This window comes from Ambystoma mexicanum, chromosome 12 (genome assembly GCF_040938575.1).
Source record: "Ambystoma mexicanum isolate Mex_15411 chromosome 12, UKY_AmexF1_1, whole genome shotgun sequence".
NCBI lineage: Eukaryota > Metazoa > Chordata > Amphibia > Caudata > Ambystomatidae > Ambystoma > Ambystoma mexicanum.
Window position 1 is genome coordinate 453266508 of NC_090936.1, and position 23182 is coordinate 453289689.

The 23182-nt window shown below is 43.4% G+C and overlaps 1 long non-coding RNA gene across 1 annotated transcript in view; it reads left to right on the plus strand.

The window, feature by feature from the left end:
- The window catches only part of LOC138512974 (uncharacterized), a 59949-nt gene extending 42005 nt beyond the window's left edge, over nucleotides 1–17944 (plus strand). The window contains exons 2-3 of the long non-coding RNA XR_011281643.1: nucleotides 14114–14256; nucleotides 14394–17944. This is a non-coding gene — a long non-coding RNA (uncharacterized lncRNA). The remainder of the gene's footprint in view (nucleotides 1–14113; nucleotides 14257–14393) is intronic.
- Nucleotides 17945–23182: the final 5238 nt, after the last annotated feature.

A 23182-nucleotide genomic window follows, 5' to 3' on the forward strand; every position in this document is an offset into this window, starting at 1 on the left:
TATGATAAAGTGCTGGTCCAGAAACAAAGGGCTTTCAGAAAAGCCAAAATAAATGCATTGAAACTAACGATGATGGAAAGATCTAAAACAATGAAAGAAATTACCAGAAATTATAAAAACTGGGTGCGATCATATAGATGGAAACTTCACCAACAAGATGCAGAAGCCAACATCTAGTGATCATAATATTCTTCAAACCACTTTGAAAACTTCCTATTCAAATCCTGATAGATACGAAACTGCGGTCGAACAAACGCCTCAAGGCACTAGACTGCGTTTAACAGCACACAGTATTCGAGACCTCACAAACCTATACATAGACTCGCGTTCTACATCGACCTCTGAATTGGTCGACTATGCCCCTTTGTTGAACACCTATAGAATACCGAGAGGGAAATCTAACAAAAACTCGCAAACATTCCTACATTCGTATGATAAAGTGCTGGTCCAGAAACAAAGGGCTTTCAGAAAAGCCAAAATAAATGCATTGAAACTAACGATGATGGAAAGATCTAAAACAATGAAAGAAATTACCAGAAATTATAAAAACTGGGTGCGATCATATAGATGGAAACTTCACCAACAAGATGCAGAAGCCAAACTAAAATTGATTTGTTCATACAACTCAAAAGAATTTTGGTCTCTACTGAACAAATCATCTTCATCCAACGATTTGAACATGGCGAATAGTATTAGCGAATTCACCTGGGCTGCCCATTTCAGCTCGCTCTTCGAAAATCCTTCACCAAACTCAACGGCTAGCAACACCTCTCAGATGATGCTAGCCGTACCTAAAAATACAAGGACAATTGACTCCTGGACGCAACTTGATGACCTGGAAGACATATTAGACATCCTTAAGAAACTGAAAAAGTCCAGGGCCCCAGGCCCCGATGGGATTACAAATTTCGATTTAAAAACCCATCCGGACGAGTGGGCTAAATTTATAAGAACAGTCTTCACCAGATGTGTGGCATCTCAATCTGTCCCTCCTTCATGGCTTTCTGCCATAGTGGTACCAATTTACAAAAAAGGAGATAAACAAGATCCAACAAACTATCGCCCCATCGCTTTATTGGACCCCATAGGGAAAGTCTTTGGGACATTACTTTTGAAAAAAATCCAAGTTTGGGCGGCCAACGCGCCATGCAACGACAATTTCCAAACAGGATTCAAAAAAACGTTGGGAACAGCTATTAACATCTTTACGATATCTATTCTGAAAGCTAAAGTAAAGGAGGGAAACCTGAGAATATTTATGGCCTTTATCGACTTCTCTAAGGCTTTCGACAAAGTCGACCGTTCTAAACTCTGGGAGAAACTGACAATGTGGAAATGCCCAAGGGCAATCTTAAATCCCATCATAGCCCTCCACTCAGACACCAGCATTAAGATACGGCTGAACCAACAAGGAAGCCTTTCCACCGAAATTGTCACCAAGAGAGGTGTCAAACAGGGCTGCCCTCTGGCCCCATCACTCTTTCTTGCCTATATGGGAGATTATCAGTAAACAGAGTCGTCGATCAGATCATTTCCACCAAAACTTGCGAAAACGAACATCAGCAGCTTATTCTACGCTGACGACCTCATTTTACTTGATATGACCCCCATAGGCCTACAACGACAACTCTCCAATTTACAAGAATATTGCTCTGAAAACAACCTGGAAATCAACATTGAAAAGACAAAGATATTGGTGTTAGAGACCTCAACCAAAAAACAAGAAAAATTCGACTGGAACATTGATAAAATAACAATTGAAAAAGTCAAGAATTTTAAATACTTGGGTGTTGTCTTAGACACCTCAACAAAAGAGCTGGCCATGCAAGAATTTCTCTGGGACAAAATTCGTAACTTAGCTACAAAAGGGAAAGCTATTGATAGAAAGTTTGGAAAATTTTCGACAATTCCACTGCTAAACTTTTACAAATCAAAGGTGGTCCCTACTGTGACATACGGCGCTGAAGCCATGCCCTATCTGCCAAAAACACTCTGGCCTAAACTGGAAGCTTATTTTTGGAGGTCAGTTTTCTCTTTACCGAATTCAACTCCGGTTCCCTTGATTCGTCGAGAACTAAGCTTGCTATCTCTCCACGGTACGGTAGACTGTAACACAATTATGCTCTATAGAAAATGTATACTCCCAGACTGCACCTATATCCACGGTCTGATACTTAAAGAACTGCAAACATCAAGCGGTAAAATGCTCACCCGATGGAAAAAAGAAAATTTAGATCTGCTGAAAACAATAGAGTGTGCTGAAGAGGAACTGATAAATAATCCAACAAGGATACTTAAGAAGCTAAAAGAGATGGATTGGATCAACACGCAAAATCTATCGACTGATTATAAACTTACCTCACATCTTCCCCCTATGGCAACGAAACTGAATGTTCTGCAAAATTACATCAAAAAATGTCCGAGCCGACCAGTGCGTAACTTGATAATGCGAGCGAGATTGAACTTGCTTGATTGCAATGAAATACGCTACATTAGAGGTCTGTCATTATCTAACAGCTGTAGATTTTGTAACGAAGACAAGGAAACAATTCGTCATTTACTGCTTTCTTGCCCTGCCACAAAGGAAATACGGTTGCCCTATCTGAAATTCCTTCTGTGACATTCGAAAACGACTGATGAAGAAACATGGTGGGCACGGATGATTAGTGGCCATCGAACAACATGGCAACTAGCTACTTTTAAGATTCTTCAACAGCTAACAGAAAAACTAGAGCTCAAACGAATTGAACATAATTAAGACCTCGTTCTGTTTTGGATCAAATAAAATAATTTCGCCACGAGACAGCCAGAGGACTAAAGAGAAAAGAGAAAAGAGAAATGATAACCCATTTTACAAAGAAAAAATGTTGCAAAAAAATCAAGTATTTGATTATAAAATGTCAACAATAATAAATATCTAACTGTATGAAACTGCATCATAATCTCAAACTGTATCATAATTGTGTAACCTGTTAATAAGTAACTATGTAACCCTAAGCCGAAAATATTACTGTACCTGCGCCCTGATACCCTTGGGTCTGGCTCGCATTATAAATAATAAAACAAACAAACTGTCACGTGTGTAGAGTCCATCCAGTCCAGATGATCTTACTTCTATGTATTCTGTTACCTGAAAGTCAAATGGAATAGGCCTACAGTAAGAATACAAGAATGCAACGATACAAAAAAGGCAAAGGTATACTGTGACGGCATACATTTCTCTGCTGTACTACCACCCTACAGTCTAGAGAGACAGTAGTGGAGCTATAGCTCACTTGTAGCCCTCCTTGTTTGTTTTTGAGCTAATATCTTTTTGCATTTGTTGTTTTGTAGGCCCAAACATATGGGACAATCAAAACTACTAGGCCCAGAATATCCAAAAGCAGATTTTTAATTGTAAGATTTTGATTTTACTTTAATTCCAAGTCTGCTGTTATAATTGCTCTTTTTGTAATTGTGTAAGGTTTTCTTTTAAACCGCATCGCAAATAAAGAAACAAAAAAAAATATGAATAAAAAGGCAGATTACTGAAACTCCAGGTCTAGATGGAGGTGTCAGACATGTCATGGGGACACTGCATGTCTTAGAGCTTTGCTGGAATGACGTCTCCTCTCTGTAGATCTGTCTGGCTGTCCAATGTCAAATGTTAGCTACCCCAGCAGTCGTTTGCTCCAGACTCACATGACCCTGGAAATCTGCACTTATCATGGGAAAATGCAACATCAGGAAAAGTGGAAAATGGCGTGAAAAAAAACCCAGGACCAGCAGAAGATCTCAAATCTGACATAGGACAACAAAGGAGGAGCTTTTTCCTTTGTATTGTTTCAGAAATTGTTGTAAAGGAAGGCGTGTGAACATTATTAGCTTTAGTGGCCTTCAAAAGGTTCTTACTCAGAAGTTAATGCAACAAAACAAGGTGCTTTACACCTGTTCCCCAGATTGATAGTTGGGAAATCTCTTCATAATTAGTGCCTGAAATATTCTGGCTAAGATGTGACCTTGGCAGTGGTTTATGAATTAATTGGTTATTTATTTATATTCGTTTATTTATCACATAATTGTCCCGGGAGGATAGCTCAGCGGCAGCGTGCGCGTCTTGGAAGCAAGACGACACGAAGCAGCAACAGGTTCGATCCCCGGGTCCGCGCTTAGAAACCTCCGGGTGTTTAAGCGCGTTATAAATACGTAACTAAGACAAAAAAAAACACAATTACGCAACTAAGAAAAACAAACAATTCCTGTAACAGCGCCTCGATGCCTGCGGGCTGTGTGAGCGCTTTATAAATGTAAATAAATAAATAAATAAATAAATACCCCGAGGTTTCTAAGCACAGACCCGGGGATCGAACATGTTGTTCTGTGTCCTCTTGCTTCAAAGGGAGCGCGTTGCCCCTGAGCTGTCCTCCCGAGACTATATTGGCTAATCCATGTTCAAAGCAGATATTTTTCATGACGTTTGTCAACTTTTCAAATAGTTACCATTGCAAATCAGCGGAATTGCTAGATTTTAACATATACACAGTTGTTCCCCCTCTGTTCATTTGATTTTGTCCTGTAGAGGAAGGAGCATAGATGCATTTTTCATCCATATATTTTGCTTAATTGTCCGATACTTATTTTGCAGATGTTCCTGTTACTATGTGCCCGAAGGAATTGTATTGTGTATGTCTTTCTATAAACATTTCTTATGTATTGTCAGGTGGTTTGGTGATTTGCAAGTCCGCTGCACTAAATACATATCACTGGCTTCGGTTTTTGAAGGACACTTATGCAGAAAGTATTATATGTTGATGTAAAACTAAAGGCGGGATCGGAAGAGCTGTCGTCTACAGCCTACATTCAGGGTCGGAATGGGACAAGAAATAGGCCCGGACACCCAAAAAAAGTGGCCCAAACCTCGCCTCAAAAAAGTGGCCCTCAGAACCATCATCCGTGAATTGGGTCAATTCACGACTATACAGAAAATGCTACTTATGAAGGGTTCATATGTTTGTTGCACGTTATGTTTTGTGTAAACGCTTGAGAAAGTGATAACATTCCTTTTTGTTCTTGTTTTTAAAAACATCATCACATAGCTAAATACTTATTTTGCAGAACCAGATTCAAGGCATGTCTATTCGTTGCCACCAGTAATGAACATAGAGTTGCATTTAATAAGCAGTACATCCAAATGATGACACCGGAAAGTACCTTGCCAGTTGCATGTATGCTCAAATATTACATTTCAACCCAACTCATAAAATGGCATATTTTTGCATACAGTTCTGTGATGGGTCCACAGCTTCGAGGCGCAGGAGTGGCATGAACCAACCACCCCGCTGTGGTTTTGGGACCTGCTGAGAGTCGATGCTTATACAGGGCTCCGCAACCCAGCAGCGAAGGAGGGTTAGGGTGACGATGGTTGGCTAACAAGGGGGAAGTGGGGAAACCGGAATGAGTTTTAGGGAGAGGTTATTGATAGGTTCGGGATGTTAGGGTAAGGTTTTGAGTACTGCGCACGCTTGCAGCGAGCCGTTACACTCATCGAAACCCACGTCCCTGCTTCTGACTCTACACACACATACAATATCACTATAGCAGTATACAAAGGCAGAGCAACATAATAAACACACATGAGGTAGTGCAACACTTAGCTTAGTTTGTCACCAGAGTGTCCCTTGTTGTTGCCAGCTATTTGTTGTGCCAGAATGTGTCATAGTAGCTGTTCAAAAGGTGCAAGAGAGTGCTACAATTATTGCACATATCAAACACTTCCACATGTGGCTGTTCAGATACTGCTAGTAGTTTTGACCATTGTTGTTGAATCAATATTCTTTAAATTGCGAAATTTGCATTACGTTTCATCATAAAATCCCCCCTTGGGTACTAGTTAAACAGTCTGTCACAAAAGGAATGAATAGCTATTTGCAACTGGTCCACGTTTTCGTTGGTGCCTGAGCGAATTGTATGCCCAGCCAGCCCAGTCCGACCCTAGACCCTGTGTTGTCATAGTGTGTCTAGTAGTCTAGAAGCAAAGGCACGTTCTTGGCATGTAATTTTGATGTCTTGCAGGTGGGTAGCCCAGGTGTCAGTGACGTAGAGGGTGCATGGCATGGCTTTGTATTATTGAACAAGTTTCTAATTTGAAATTTGTCAGTAAAGAGAACCAATGCTTGGCCTGATACATGAGGGAACATGACAAACAAAGTGGATCCAAAATAATGGGCATAATGAAAACTATCTCAGTTGTGAGGTTACTTGCTCTGATGAAATATATAGCTGCCGACCTACCTAACGTAAGTATGTGGTTAGTTGAACTCACAAGCCATTTATTAGTGGCAAGAAATTAGGTTTCAAGAGGTGTTGCAGGGAGATTGGACCATAACTTATTCAGTTGTATCTGTAGCGCTAATGGTACTATAATAAAGTGGACTGGATCGACTGCTCACCCATGACATCGAACGCCTTTGCCGGTAGCATTTACAGAGAAATTTGTGTAATTATGGCATGCACTGGTTTTGTTTCGCCATTACAAATATGGTGCTGAAAACAGGTCAAGTAGGCACGGCTGAATGGACTACGGCAACATGTATAGTTGTAGGTTTATCACTGTTGGAAACATAGATGCAGTTTATTACTGTGCTTTATGCAAAGAAAATGTGCCGGATGTAAAAAATAAATTTAAAAAAATAAGCAGACCATTTTATAAGTAACGAGGGACTTGAAATGCACACACATAAACATAACAGTATCACGTCATTAACATGCAGATGTTTTTGGGGGATTACTGAAGAGGACCTTGCCCTCGCAACCCATTTGTCATGAATTGCTATGTGCTGGGCAAACCTTAACTAACAATAGGGGGAAAGCAACGAAAATGCTATTTGTGCACCAGCGCTCTGATGCACACTGCCAGACTTGACAAGAGTTCTGCACTAGCACCTGGTCAAGCATGGCGGGGGGGGGGGAGAAACACCCTGATGCTATGCTGCTGTGGAGCAAACTGTCACACAGTCTGGCAGTCTGGCACACCAATACATGTCGCGCTAACATGCCTGTCAAGTGTTCAGTGCTTGAAGCACACACTGCTCATGCAGTGTGTGCTTCAAGCACTGAAGCTTTGCAAAGTTCAGAGCTATGTGAAGTCCCACCAGAATAACTGGTTTTGTTTAAACCATCAATGGTTGAGGTGGGTGTTACTAATATAAAGGGTAATATTAAGTGGCGTACGCCCCCCCCTCCACCCACACACACACAAACATATCTTGCTTGACTCACTCACCAAACGGGTAGCCCTTGCTGGATGGGATTACAGATGGGATGAGCATCCCTGGTTTAAGTTTTAGGTTTAAATCCTAAAACAACTGCAATCCTGGTGCGTGTGTCCGAGGATATGTGACATTCCTGGAATTCCAGAGTAGGAGGTTGAGGCGAGAATAGAAAGGAGAGGCATAGAGGCTACCCACGAAGCTACAATCTGAAGCCACGGGCCGGGGGAGAGACTTCTCCTTCTTTGGCCACCAAGGGCAATCCGGGAATGCAAAAGACTGCCCCTCCATGTGACCTTGGGCATGCCCTCCCGCCTCTTCTGTGTCCAGGGCTGGGTAAAGTCATCAATCCAGTATTGCTTCCCGGACATCAAAGGTCCCTGCCATATGCCGTTTTCGCATGGCGACTGCTCACCGTGGAGAAGTAAGCGAGTTTACAATGTGTCTGGTGGTGGACTCGGCAGGCCGTATAGCGGTGTGTGCGTTTGGGCCAGGGTCAGCAGTGGGCCACTGGCACAGGAGTCCACACCAGCTGCCCCACGGGCCTTTCCGGCAGTGGCACAGTCTGCAGGCAGGCACTGGAACCGCTGGCGCCAGGCACCTGCTGAGCCACGCTGAAAGCGAAGTCCAACAAAGTCAAGTGACGGTGATGTACTGCCTCCGGGACCGTGTGTGCGCCCAAATTAAAATGCCCAGGCATCACCTGACCCCACCCCACTGACTGGAGAGGTGTCGCTGAACCAGCTCTCTCTCCCCTCAGTTCTCCTCCTCCCTGAATTTAACTGTCGCTGCGTGCTGCCTGGCAAATTACGGCTCCACCCCCCAGGGCATTGAGACAGCAAAGTTGATTTCAACTTTGCAAGTGTGTGCAACAACAATTTGTTGTTGGCACGGTGCACCTGCAAAGTTGAAAGCAACTTGCAGCACAGTGTCTGTGCAGTGTGCGAGGTCCGGCCCAGCCCATACTAGTAGCCCAGGGTGCCGGCTGCAGTGTTAGAATTCACTGCCTAGAGCAGCCTGACTGGCGCCAGCCAGGCCGGCGGCAGATTCCTTTGCCAGGCCACTGAGACAGGCCAGCGAGCACAGCCCCTCCTTTATAATTCATCACAGCAAGGTAACCAACATGCGTATTACCTTGCTTTGATGAATGCTGCAGGTCTGCAGCCAATCAATCCCAATCCGCTGCTAGTGCGAGCTGGTTCGGGCCCGGCAGCAAAAGTAATTTACGTTACTTAAAGTAACGTAAGTTACAAAACCAATAAAAACCAGGATTGCACACCAAAATAAACGGCCCAGGGAGGCTTGTTATAAAACCGGCCCCCTGGTGGACAAAAGCCATCGGCCACGGGCCGATTGGCCGATAGGCCAGTCCAGCCCTGCCTACATTGCAAACTGTGCTGAGATCACAGCTTCCCGCCTGAGAAAACTATGTAATCCTCAGACAATTGCTTTATTTCGCCGTGCCTTCTTCCATTTATGTGTGCACTACACCAAGAGACTCAAGGCCTGATTCAGAGGTGCGTGTTTTGTATTTTGTATTTGTTTATTATTTATATCGCGCACCGAACCCTGGTGTAACTGGGTGCTTGAAAAACCTAGGTTACATACATGGTGAGGCAAAATATATACAATGTATACACAATGGTGAAGATATAGACGTAAAGACCCTGGTTACAGATGGGTCAGACCACAGGTTTTGTCATGGAAAAGTGCCATGTCTGTGTTGACAGACACTTTTCCATGAAGACAAGTGATGTCCGCCAACCTTGCAAAGCCATGATTAACGGCATGGCAACATCCTTGCCAACCACCTCAATTCTAAGGGGCTGGCAAGGACTGTATTGCGAGGCCAGAACACCCTTCCTGCGCCAGCCAAAAGAGGCATTCACTAACGGTACCCTGGGAGGTGCCGTTAAACACCACAGCACACTTTTTCCTATTTTAAATATAGCGTTTCTCAGACTGCAGCGCCACCTTTCTAGTTTAATGAAAGATTATGAAAACGTTCTTAAATTAGAAAAGTGGCAGTCTTTTGGGAAAGGCTCGCTATGCCACTGGGGCATATGTTTCCCCATCAAAGAGAGATTTTAGCAGCGTTTGCTGCAGGAAAGCACGACATCTCCCCTGCAATATTTCCACCCACCTCAGAATGATGGCGCTGGAAACTGGAGGGGAGCATGTCGGCTTTCCACACACCTTTTTATCACAAGCTCAGAATCGGGCCCTCGCTCTTGCATAGTTTCAATGACTACAATGATGTTTCGTCTCTTATTTATTTACCCATGGAGTGAGTGAGCAATTGAGTGAGTAAGTGTGTGAGTGGGACCACTTGCACAGAGCACACTACATACATGAATCGCCGCATGCCAATGTTAATTGTGATGCATGGTTCTTTCTTCATAGATTTAATAACTTTTATTAAATAATAAAATACAAAAAAATACAAAATACGTGATACTACACGGTTTGGTAGATGGGTGCAGGACAGAACAGTGGGGCCAAGGGAGCAGTCATTAAAATGACATAATAAAGTTTTGGTTCCCATCTTTCTATGCCCCTTAGGACAGGAAGTCGGAGAAATGAGGAAGATAGTTGCAGGAAGGGGACATGAAGGTTAAAAAAGGAGGTGTGGGGGGAGAAACAAAGAGATAGCGAGAATAAAAAGCAGAGAGTAATACTATTAATTCGAAAACGAAGGAACCAATGAGATCAAGTTTACATCGGGAGAGATAGAAAAACTGAGAAAATGAGACAATATGTGCTGGGCTAATAAAAGACATTGCAAAAGCACATGCACTCTTATGTCCCCCCTCCCTCCCCCCCAAGCAATAAAGCGTAAACAATGCACTCTCAGGCATAAACACACACACACACATGCAAACCCACCACACAGTGTCATGCACCGCTATCATCCAGGTGTCTAGCAGTATTTGGGGTAGCTTGTATGAAGATGTGACCACCAGGGATAGAGGTGAGGCTCAGGGCATTAGGAATGCAGTGCCATAGGCTATGACATTTAGTTACATGGCATGAGCTGGGGCATTCAATAGCAGCTGGAATTGGCCTTACAGTGGGCTGGTTTACCAATTTAAGGTGCTTGCCATATTTTATATTATTGCTTTCTTGCATGTCGATGATTTGAGGTTAACCCAAACCATCATGCTTCCTTTCTGTCATGTGACCCAGGAGTGCTACTTAAAGAGAAGCTGGTAGGGAATAGCTCGTTCTGTTCTTCATCACCATGGCTGCCATCATACTTGTGTTAATTTGTCATTTGCTGGAGTGGCCATCAAAGTCTTGTCAGAGGTTTTTCCACCTAGTGGATTTCCCTCTAGCAAGCGGTCTATTCTGGGTTGCTCCAAAATGGGCTGCTAAGGTCAACTGAGAGTATCTTAACTATGTGAAATGTTTACCATCTTGGAACTATGATATAATTGCAATGAAACAGACTTCTATAGTTAGAACATAATTTTGCTCTAAGTGGCTAAATATTGACTTTTGAAGGCACTATGCACAAGATTGGATGCAGCACAAGACTCAGCAAAATCGTTGCAAATGAGACAGTGTTCTGTGGCTCAGTGAACCTTGATTCAAAAATCATGAAAGAAAATGCCTTGTAAGTCACTTGATACCAGGGTAGTGCTTTGTATCTCCCAATTTCCAAGATTTAAGAAAGTATTTTCTTAGTCACGTGCAGCACTGACTTACTTCATACATTTAAATGGTAAAATGCTAGAAGTACGTCACACGGTTCCTATCATGCCAAATGCCAATGCCTTCCTTGAAGTTGCAGAAACTGCAGTCATGACTGTCTTTAAGGAATGAATGGCTGCATTTGTTTGACCCAATACCCAAACAGGCTCTAATTAGGTCAATTTATCTTAAGCGTTCTCTTTAGCAGGTTTATGGGAACCTACAATCAAAATATTTGATTATTTAACTGTATTCTTAAATGATGGATTGTCACAAAAAGATTTAAATCCATGGATAAGATTGCACATCGCATTTCCTGTGAACGAAAACGGTGCCACCTCATTGTCACATAAGAGCATGTGGATTGACTTGTGCTACATAGGAGATACTCATTGGAATGCTGTGTACATATTGTTTATATCCATTTAAAACATGAGAGGTACCATGGTTCAGTGTTGACAGATCCATTTGGCTATTATGATCAGATTTATGGATTGGGAATCATTGCCATACCTAACCATAGCTACCTTACTAGAAAGAAATCCTACGGGCAGCCCCAAGAGCGGGTAACTGATAACCACCTCTACATGCACAGCCATAGTTTAAAGAGCTCAGCCACACCAGAGGCAGTAGAAACGTCCATGAATGCAACATGAATGGCTAAGTTGCTGAGAACACAGTAAAGGTCGATTGTACTTGTGTAATGATACCGTCCTCTGTGTCATTTATTCAACTTATTCAGAATGAATTGGCTGGTGGCATTTGCAGGGTGCAATGAGTGAGATTGGACGTCACTTCCTAATGTTGTCAAGAGTTTGGCATAGAGCTTGCTGGCAATACAGCTTCACAATTTTAAAAGAGGTGAACAGGTTAATTGCCTTCAGTAATGTCCATTCTGATGGATACAGTGCTCCTCCCACCAATTACTGAACTTTTGAAATATCTTCAAGAGGCAAATGTTTTCCTTACCCAGTGGGGGTATTGCGTGGACCTTGGCACAGATTGCAAAACTGAAGGTGGAATAATTAATAAATAGTAACGAACACCATGGCAGGTGCACCTTCCATAAGAGACCAGGCTAACTTTTTCATTGGAAATAAGCAACAGAAATATAACAGCAACTCAACAAGGATCAAGTAAATATAAAATGAATGTTTCCATTCTGAGTAAGTTGCATGACTTTGAAAAATGGAACTGCAAAGAGAGTACAGCATTGGTAAATATGAACAAGATGGAAAAATACCACACGGTTTAAGAATTCTAACCTGTCCCAGCTATTAACAAAAAACTGGGTACATTGGCAGGAATGTAGCAACATTTTTTTATTTTTTTATTTTATTGTTTTTTTTCAAACCTTTAAAATGTATATACATAGAACATACAAACATACAAAACAATCATCAATTATAGCGGTTCCTAGTCACTCTCCTCTTACACCGCCGTGTCTCATTTCATACAATTTCAAATTTTTACAATCCAGTTTGCTCTACAGGTGCCATCATCAGACGATTTTCAATTGACTCCAGGAGTCGTGTTGATGGGAGTACCAATTTGAAGTCTGTTCGTTGAAACATCAAGCAACATTTTGAAATCATGCTCAGAGAATATTATAAGACTTTTAAAGTATGCGGAAATTGCCCACAAGGCTTTTAAAGAACACATTAATTCATTCCAAAATGAAATTGATCAAGAACAGGACAAAGTACATAACAATACTCTTTTGAGAAAAATGACAGATAATCTGAGTAAATTTCAGAAGGAGATTAGACTCCGGAAAATGACGAAATGTATTAGGGATAAGGAAGATTACACAACAGTGAGAGCATTTACACCTTAGCTAGAACATTGGACCACCTAGGCAAACAAGAAGCAAGCTGTACATTGGTAATTCCTGACAAATCAAACACTGTCATTTTTCGAAGTAGAATCATCAAGTGAAGATGAATTGAATAGTGAAAAGATGGCAAATTGAATAGACAAAGTTGTTTTTTAGCCGAGGTGCACATTTTATACATGGAGCGCAACATATCCAAACCAGTGACCTGCGGTAGAAGAAAACAAAGAAATCCCACTGGACGAGGAAGCAGAAGAAGAACAAATATAGATATATAACAGTGGATACACAAATACAAACAAGATCCCAAATTAAATAACTAATTGTTTATTGACAATTTCATTTTGTTAACAATGTATTTGTGTATTGTTTATTGCAAACCTTTACAAACAAAATATAAAAATAAACAGAAGAATGTATTTGAATGTACTTTGACACAGGAGAAATTAGATATGTTGACTCTCGGTTTGTCATTTTGTGATACTGGGCCAGATCAAATACCCCAAGTCGGCAATTCGTTCTTCCAATAGGCTACCTGAAGGGAAGATGAGAATCCCCTTAGCCATGCTATTGGACAAAAGGCAGGAGGAATGGTGTCTGGCTCTCTACCAGGCTGCAGAAGAAATAAACAGGTAAGTAAGATAGTACCACAGAAACACCCACAGCCCCTTTCCCTGTATTTTCTCCAATGACCTTGACACTTGGTTGGGATGTTGTGATAAACTAAGCCAGCAGACAACGGTAGGGTAAGGACCGCCCGATGCTCTGTCCTAACAGTAGGTCTCAGATAGGACATTTCAAGAAAATACCTGGTCTGTGTGGAGACAGTGGTACCTATCCTATGGGATTCCCAGCACTGACATTCCAAAGCATTTAATTAATTATTATTGTTCTTTTATAACACGCTTAATATCAGGGACCAGTTTCGAAGCGCCTGCCTGGGATTCAAACCTGTGTTGCTATGCAATGCCTTGCTTCCAAGACAAACGCGTTGCCCTTGACCTAATTGCCTAGTCCAAGATAGTGGTTCCATTGAGCTGCTCTGCCAACAAGACCCTCCCAAGATGGAATCCGCGTCGAATAGCCAATGTAACATCCACCAAAGGATGCACCGTGAGGGTGGCCTACTTTGCGCTGCAATTGCTGTGATATAGTCACAGAAGTAAGAACTCATACCCCATCACAACGCTCATGTATGCTCTCCCCCTGTGCGGATGTGTGTGTTTGCCATCAACATGTTTTTCCTCAGTTATGTGTTCTGTGTTCATGAGTGCTTTCTAACTCTTCCTGTTCTTGTCTCCCCTGTTTATTAATTCTCTTCCTGGCTCTTCTGTTGTAGCCCTCTGTCTCCTCTGGATTATCTAGAACCATGACATTCTTTAACAACTACAGTCCACCGCCTTCTTTGTCTCCCGGATTCCAGCCTGCACCTGCCCAAAGTCTGCTGCACCACGGGACGTCTTCAAAACCTATTGAAGCTCAGTAAGTATTTTCTCCCCCACACGGGTTTCCCTTCAGGTGGTTGCTTAGGGGCTAAGATACACCTAATAACTAGAAACAGGGCCACCTGTGGCAATCTCTAGAGGCTTCGTCATCTCCTATTTTCTGTCACTTCACAGGTACATGTAATTCGGCTGGATTCATAACAGGTCTAGAATGGTGCCAAGATTCCAAGTCCAGAACACCACTGAGAAAGGAGGTCCACATACAGCACCGGAAAGTGCACAGGAAGATCCAATTCTGAAAGGTCCACTGGGACAAGTTTACAAGAGGGAAACAGAAACAGGCTCCAGTAAAGGTTTTTGCAAAAGTCAATCAATCAAAGCCAAGGCTAAATCAATAAGCAGACAAAATGGAGTCCACGATCCAAACACTACTTTCAGAAGCATAGAAGCACAAAAACTAATTCCAAGAGCAATCAAAAAACCGAATCCAAAGGTCAAAATGTTAGGTCACGATCACAGAAAAGGGCACCACAGCAACTGGAAACATTCAGTTGAGAAGAGCTGGTTGGAATCTACTGTGCCTTTTGAAACCTCCTATGTCCTCTGGTGGCATAGCGCGACTCGCTGTAGGTCATTGGACTCCCGCAATGACATTCTGCTAAGTCCTGTCTCCGAACTCCGCACTTGTGGTATGCTGGGAAGTGTAGTCTTGTCCCATGTCTCTGCAAACTACCAGTGCACGCAGCAGGCCTGGCATTGCCCCCCCATTATGCCTCACACATTTGTGTCAAGCTCAAATTGTGAAAGTTGATTAAAACATTTTTTTTTTTAATTCTGCAGGAAATTGCGGTTAACTAAATTACACGTTGAGGATTACATCAATACTATGGAAAATGATTGTTTCAATCAAATAAATATCAGAGAAGCATAGTGTTGAAGCCTTCTTCGACAACTTGGTGATAAACACAATTCTACATCCTAAATATTCAAAATACAGATACAATTTGATTAATTGTCAGTGGTTTTAAACCCAAATCACATTTCATTCCACTCTTATGGAATGAACATGTTTCTTGCTTTGAAAATGAGGTGAATTGAGTTTTAGAGTCAATAAGATGGAATGATCCTCGAATTGAACATTTGAAAGAAACAAAATAAAACAATGGTTAGGCATTACTGCTTTGAAAAATGATCACACCATTGTAATTAAGCAATCTGATAAAGGTGGTAATTTGGTGGATCTGGGTAAAGAGACTGATTCAAAAGAAGCAGTTAAACAATTAAGAGATATCTCATGTAATAGGAAACTGCAGTGCAGTCTGATCCTACTTTTGATATTTAACAGGATCCTAGAAGAAAAATATTATGACTGGCTATTGGGAAGATTAATCACTAATGATAAAAATGTCTATTTAAGAGTTGAATTTCTAACCATCCCTTGTTTTTATTTAATACCTAAAATCTAAATAATTGTGGTCAAAATCCACCAAGCAGGCCAATAGCTAATTCCATAGGGTCTTTTTCCTCTTTAAGTTACATTGGGACTCATTACGAGTCTACCGGTAAGGTTACCGGCAGACTCGACCTTACTGTTTCAGCTGCCTGACATCCTGGTGCTACCGGGATATCACAGGCAGTGGAGGAATAGTAAGTTCCCATTCCTGTGGAGTCCCATAGGTCTGCACGGGAATGGGAACCCTGAAGCACCGGCACCATTAGTAACAGTGCCAGTGCTTCAGTGAGAAATATGCCAGTAGGGGCCAGAACTACCTGCAGGTCAGGCCTGCTGTTAGTTCACAGCCCCTACCGGCACAATCGAAGTAAGCTGGTCCGGAAAAGGTGACGTAACGTTGTTACCGGCACCTTTGTTTCCAGACTAGCTCACATATAATGAGGCCCATTGTCTTGTTATCCAACCATATTTCACACAATTTCCTTCATATATTCAAGACGCACAGGATGCTCTGAGAAGGTTATGGGGGATACCTTGAGTGGAAGATGTTAGGAATGGGGTTCCTGCAAGCCACGTTTTCATGCCTGACTGCTTAATCCGCTGTATGTGTCGTGAGACCTGGCACCTGTACCCAAGATGGCGACTGGAGGGACAGAGCCAGCGCTTCTGCATCCCATCCCGCAGGAGCAGTGTCTAGTTGTCAGATGTGCCCACTGTTTTCTCAGAGGGATATGAAGAGAGACAAATGAATGTGTCATTAATTTTGTTGGCTCTCAGCCATCCTGATGCTACAGAAATGGCAGGTGTACATCACTGGTAGTGTCTGGTAGTGTCTGACTCATGCTCACCACCGTATCGCAGATGGAAGAGATAGTATTCACTGAGACAGCCCTACCTACCTTACCCCACAGGGATCGAATAACCACTAAATCTGCAGGCTATCGAGGACATGAAAGAGTTGTGATCAAAATGACGTCACTATTGAGCAGGAACTCACGTAGGTGCATTAGACACCAAGCACATACACACCCATCACAAAGATACTTGAACAATAGGTCAAATTGCACTTAGACATAAAGAATATACATGCATCCACTAGGATAGAAAGCACTTCTTCTCTTCTATGCTGAAACGCAAGACGCACAAGAATACACACAGTGCTTGCTTATGCAGTGGCCATGTAAAACAAGATGGACAGCACAGCCACGTGTGGGTGAATGGGAGACAGAGGAGAAGCTTTGAGGACCTTGCCTGCTCAGCTAGCAGAAAAGGCCAAGGTAAACAGCACTGACAATAAGAGCACATGTTTGCCAAGTCTACATGAGAAATAAAGGCATGAATCAGCACCCAAAAGGTACAGACGATTCCAGTTCCCAGATGCGAGACACAGTCCCTTTAGATTAGCAAAGAAACAAGAAATATTGGAAGGTCAAATTCGCACCAACTCAGTCTTAATATGTAGAGGAAAAGTGGCTCAAACAAGGCTCTAGATGCCAAGAGAGGTAACAACACTTGCAATAAAAAAGGCTAAAATCTTCCTAAATGCTGAACAGAATATTCCAAAATACGGTCTCCTCACACATGACCCACAGTTGGAGGATAATGTCTATTCATTAGAGTCAGACACTGACAGAGACCTTCATTGGCATCCATTTCTTGGTGCAAAAGATACAAGGTAGTGCAATGTTGAAAGCTAAATGTCCTGACCTGTGGCGTATAGAATCTGAAATTGTAAACTTATTGGGCCAAGTACCACGTTGGTGTCGTTTTCACCACCCCCTATTTTGCTCATGTGCTGGTAACCTTCCAAAGGGCCACGGCGGAGAAAGTCACCACTGACCAATCGCTACCTCCCATCCACGTTGGCCTACACACTGCTGCATCGTCCAGTGACATAGTATACAGATTACATCATTTTAGATGGTGCAACTTAGAAGGTGGTCTCTGGTGTAAGTAGATAGTGCCAGACCAATAATTGCACTAACCCCTCCATAAACTATACATAGTTGATTCTGTTAACCAACCCCTTTCCACCTTAGGTTTTTGCAATGTGACACTTCATTTATGATGTCATGGCCCTTTATAAGATGTTGTGAAGCTTGGAGTTGCTGAGAGCCACAGAGATTTGCATAATGTTCGTGCTGTCCTTGTTTTATATGGTATTGTTAAATAAAACAGTAGTAGGCTACATTTTGGGTCTTTTCTCTTTTTGGGGCATTGGATTTCCATGGGCTGTTCTCTTGCTTATCCACAGGGGTCTTCCTCTCCATCATTTCAGAACCACCACCTGAGTCTCCAAAGCCACTGTCGTGCTCTACCCATCACGTACTGCTTGTAAGTATTATTCTACAGCCAGGGCCAGCAGGAGATTCAGATATCTCATAGTGAGATTCCAAGTCTTCTCTTAACCACCCCCCTTTTATGTAACAGTTCCATTCAAGTGTCTGGTAGTTTTTCATGAAGACCTTAGGTACAACATCCAGTCTTCACAGCGCTACTGTGTCTTTCATAAAAGGGTACACTGGGTTTGTATAGAGGGGAGGGTGAGCCAGGTCCATGTCAATCTAGTGGTGCCTCTTCTTTAATTACAGACAGAGAAGATCACCTCCAGCCCATGCCTCTGTTTTCTTCTTGCTGTGAATTAGGCAAGATTGTCCTACATACACTGTGGGAGACTATACCAGTCTTGTCCTCTTGGTATTAGATAACCCACCTATTGGTATGGGTCTGTACTACACAAGTTGGTAGAGTGACTGAGAAGCCAGACTTATCGCAAGAGGGCTAAATGTGAGCTGTAGAATTGAAATCCATGCATACAAGTATCCAAATAACACTTACACTCAAGGTTTTCTAGTAAAACTATTATTTATTTATTTAACAGTCAGTTTTAAATAAGACTTCTTTAAAAAGGGCAATATACAACAATAAAAATATACTTCATAACCCATTCTGAGAATCAAGATAAGCAAGTAGATTCTCTTTAGAGCAGCTTCATACACACTTCCTACACCGTGATGAGACTTCAATTAGTAGGACAGTATTGATATATATATATATTACTTTTGCACTTGGTAAAATTCTGAAGTTGTGGAAAAGGAAAAGGTTAGGGAAGGAAAAAGGTTAACAGCTTATCAGAGCTTGTGAACATAACATACAAGTCCACGCTGCTGTAAGTGAAATTAATTCAGAATGACTTCAATTATTTAAGCAAGTGCATCTTATCTTGTCAGATGTCACTTCAAAAAACATGCTTAGCCATTAACACTCTGGATGCAATCAAGTGACCACTCTATGAAAAGGAATAAGAAATTTCGATTTTTATTTAGATATAGCACTCAGAAAAAGTGCACCTTTTTTTGTAAAAAATACAAGTATCCAAAATTGAAATTGCAGAATATAATTAAAAACTTTGCTGCAGATAACATGTGTAAAAGAATTTTGTGAAAAAAGGAAATGTTAAATGATTAAACAGGTTAAACATAAGGTCAAAAAAAGAATAAATATTTTTTGAAAAGGAAATGATGAAATTAAATCAATTTAAGGTGTGTAACTGAAGACAAAAAGAAGTTACTATCATACATCCTAATATGATCATTATTGCTGATTTGTGAATTGGCTTATTAATTTAACTGCAGGTCTGAAGTTTAAATAGAATATTTCCCAGCAATATTAGTTAAACCAATGTAAACCAATGTATCACCCATGAGGGACAGTTAGAATCAAAGTCAATGGGTCAGAAGAGTCTGCAGGGAACCAGGACAGCCAAAGTCAATTTGAACAATGTCTATGTAGCTGAGGCAATTCGTAGATAGCACAAAAGTCTTGCACAAAGTTAGAGAGTTTGTAGAAAATCACTGTTGGGCCACACGCTATTAGGCTTGTGAAAGTCAGCGCTGAGATCATCTCTTCAAAAAGCATCTACTTCAAGTCTCAAGTGAGATAATGCAATCTACAGACAACCCTTAGTCAGCACAGTACCTTAGGTTAGAAGAGGATCCAGTTGGCTTCTCTTCTGGTTCCAGTGTTGCAGATCCTGGATTCCTGGGCCTCAGTTGTGGGGACAAGAGGGAGGACATCTGGAGGAGTCCTGCACTGCAGTTCGAAGGTCGTCGGTGGCTACGGGCTCTTTTCAGTTCAGCGGCACTTCAGGTTTTCAGCTACTGGCAAATAGCACCACTGCAGATGTTGGACACTTGATGAGTTTCCTTCACTCCCCGAGTCCAGCACTCTGACGAGGTAACATCGAGCTTGGGTCGTCCTGCTTCGGGAGGGTCCTCGGTGTTACGCCGCGCGCTCGCTCGCGGGCTTCACTTACCTTTCCGGGGGTTCCCGGTCCACGGCCGCAGCGGTCTCCTCCTTCATGGAGGCTGTACCCGCGGTGGCGTCTCTCCTCACGCTGACCCGCGGTCCGGATGGGCTCCGTGGACACCGCCATCTTGTGAGGATCTGCGCATGCGCGGATCGTCAGTATTCGACGTCCCGCGCATGCGCAGCGTCGGAACATGCGTTCCAAGCCTCGTTTTCACCCCGGACCTTAAAAGGGCACCGCATGCGCTGGAACAACGCGTCTCAACGCGGTTGTTACTGTGTATGCGCTGCTGGAGTCCTGGCGCTCGTGCACCAGTCCTCCAGTTCTCTGCTCTGCCTTATTCTGCCTAGCCCTACCTCATCTCCTTACCCCCTTCTTGCTCCTTGGTCCTCCTAACCCTTGCTTCCCTGTTTTGCTGATCCCTGGCCTGCCTCCTGGTTTAGGGTGTTTTGCTGGGCCCTTGCCTGCCTTCTGGTTTAGGGTAGGGGAGGTCCTGTCTGGGTTCCTAGTACCTTCTATTCTGCTAGGAAGTGGGGATCCCCTGTCTGAATTGCTTTCCCTTGCAGTCTGTTCTCCTTTACCTGTCTTGTGCCCTGCCGGTACCTGTGCCTTACTGCCTTCTTGGAAGTTCCTGTGTTCAGCTCCGCTATCTTCGGTGTCTTCTTCAAGCCTTCTCAGCCAGTGGAAACACTGTCCCGACGTCACGCAAATTCTGAGAAGTGCCACCCGTGGCGTTGGGAGTTGGTTCAGTGCCGTCCTGTCTTATATCGTCAGGAGGGGATTGGGCTAATTTCTCGCGCTACCCATTCATCGGCTATAGATACATCGACATACTGGCAACCTCAACTCCACGGTCTACAGGAAGAAAAGGTAACCAACGATCTCGTGAAGACTCGTTTAACAGATTGAGACGCTTCTCCCCCAGTCTCGACATGGACGAAATGCAGGAACTACGTGAAGAGATGCGTGCCATGCGTCTTGAAATGACCACCCTCCGCCAGGAGAACAACACCCTCAGACAAGCGTTGGACCGGTGTTTGGCTAATCCCGCACAACCAGCTACACCGCCTGAGAACTCCATGGCTTACACTACTCCGATGAAGTATGATGGTGACCCGCGTCGAGTGGCAGAGTTCTGTACACACTGTCGGATCCATTTCCAGTTCAGGTCAACTCATTTTGGTCAAGACAAGGCTAAGATCGGGTATATCCTTGGAAACCTAACCGGCAATGCACTTGCTTGGGCCGCACCTTTGGTCTCTACCAACAGTCCTCTGTTGGGTGATTTCGCTGCCTTCGAGAAAGCCTTTCTGGACGTCTTTAAACCGCCCAATTCGGCAGCCATGGCCCAGAATCAATTAATGGAGATCAAACAAGGGTCAGGCGACATAATCCACTACATCAGTCGGTTTCGACAATTAGAAACCGATTCACAATGGCCCGAAATCACTCAAAAAACCTTGTTTCGTCGGGGACTACGAGAAGAGTACAAAGACGAATTACTGCACATTCCGGAGCCAGAAACGTTGCCTGCATTGGTGGAACAAGTCTTACGCATTGACCACAGGTTAACCGAACGACGGAGTGAACGTCGCAGATTCGACAGGTATCAACCGGTCCTTCCAGTACAGAACCCTGGACCGGCTGTTTCTACCGATGTGGGTCCAGAACCCATGCAGTTGGGTGCCATTCGAGGTCCGTTGTCCGAGACCGAAAAGAAAAGAAGACGACAGAAAAGCTTGTGCTTGTATTGCGGTGCTTCTGGCCATTTCCTAGGCACCTGTCCGCTATGCCCTCTGAAGAAACAGGAAAACTAACAGGCCCGTTGTTTGAGGCGAAGGCAGCAGCGGGCCGCCTTTCTGAATCTGACCTTCCTCCCATGAACCCGGTACCCTTGTTGATCCTGAAAGTCGGTGTTGCCTGGCTAGGGAAGTGTATGAAAACCTGGGCCCTTCTGGATTGTGGAGCATCCGGCAATTACATCGATGCCTCGTTCGCGATTGCCAATGGGATCCGTTTACATTACAAGAAACGACCAACAGTGGTCGAGGTGATCGATGGTTCTACTTTGTCTTCTGGTCCGGTTTGCCAACAGTCCGATCCCTTGTGGCTCTCTGTGGAAGGGCATCTCGAACAAATCTCATTGGACGTCATCAAGTCTCCCTCATTTCCGGTGGTGCTGGGTTTACCATGGCTGTTACATCACAATCCTCAGGTCGACTGGACCGCTCGTTCCTTGGTGTTCTCTTCGACACGTTGTCCTCGGGACTGTGTACTTCACGAAACCTTTCCTGCGATTTTGGAGTCCCTCAATCCTGCTGACGTATCTGCCCGTTTATGTGCCACTCAATCGGTACCTCAAGAATATGCTGGATACCACAAGGCGTTTTCCAAACCTGAGGACATACCATTACCACCCCATCGGCACTTTGATTGTTCCATTGACGTCCTGCCTGGTGCGGTCATTCCCCACGGCAAGATCTATTCGTTGACTCAACTCGAGAAAGGCGTCCTACAGGAGTACATTACGGATTGCCTCAACAAGGGCTACATAGCGCCGTCCAAGTCCCCCGCAGGATTCCCATTATTCTTCGTCAAGAAGAAAGAGGGCACTTTGCGCCCTTGTATCGACTACCGTCAATTAAATGAGATCACAAGGAAAGACAGGTACCCATTACCACTCATCCGGGACATCATCGAATCCCTAAAATCCGCACAAATCTTCACCAAGCTGGATCTAAGAGGGGCCTATCACCTGGTGCGGATTAAGAAGGGAGATGAGTGGAAGACGGCCTTCAAAACCCCTATTGGTCACTTCGAGTATAGGGTGATGCCGTTTGGACTCTGCAACGCCCCGGCCGTCTTCCAGCGGTTCATGGACGATGTCTTTTCGGACCTTATTGGAATATCAGTATGGGTATACCTTGATGACATTCTGGTTTTTTCTGACACTCGTACTGTACACGTTGCGCATGTTCAGGAAGTTCTCCGTAGACTTATAGACAACGGCCTGTATGCCAAAATAGAAAAATGCCAATTTCATAGGGGAAGCATGGAATTTCTGGGCTATGTGATCAGCAACACAGGAGTGCAGATGGATCCCGCAAAACTGCAAGCCATACGAGAATGGAAACAGCCCCATGGCGTGAAGTCGCTTCAAAGGTTCTTGGGCTTTGCCAACTTTTATCGACGCTTCATTCC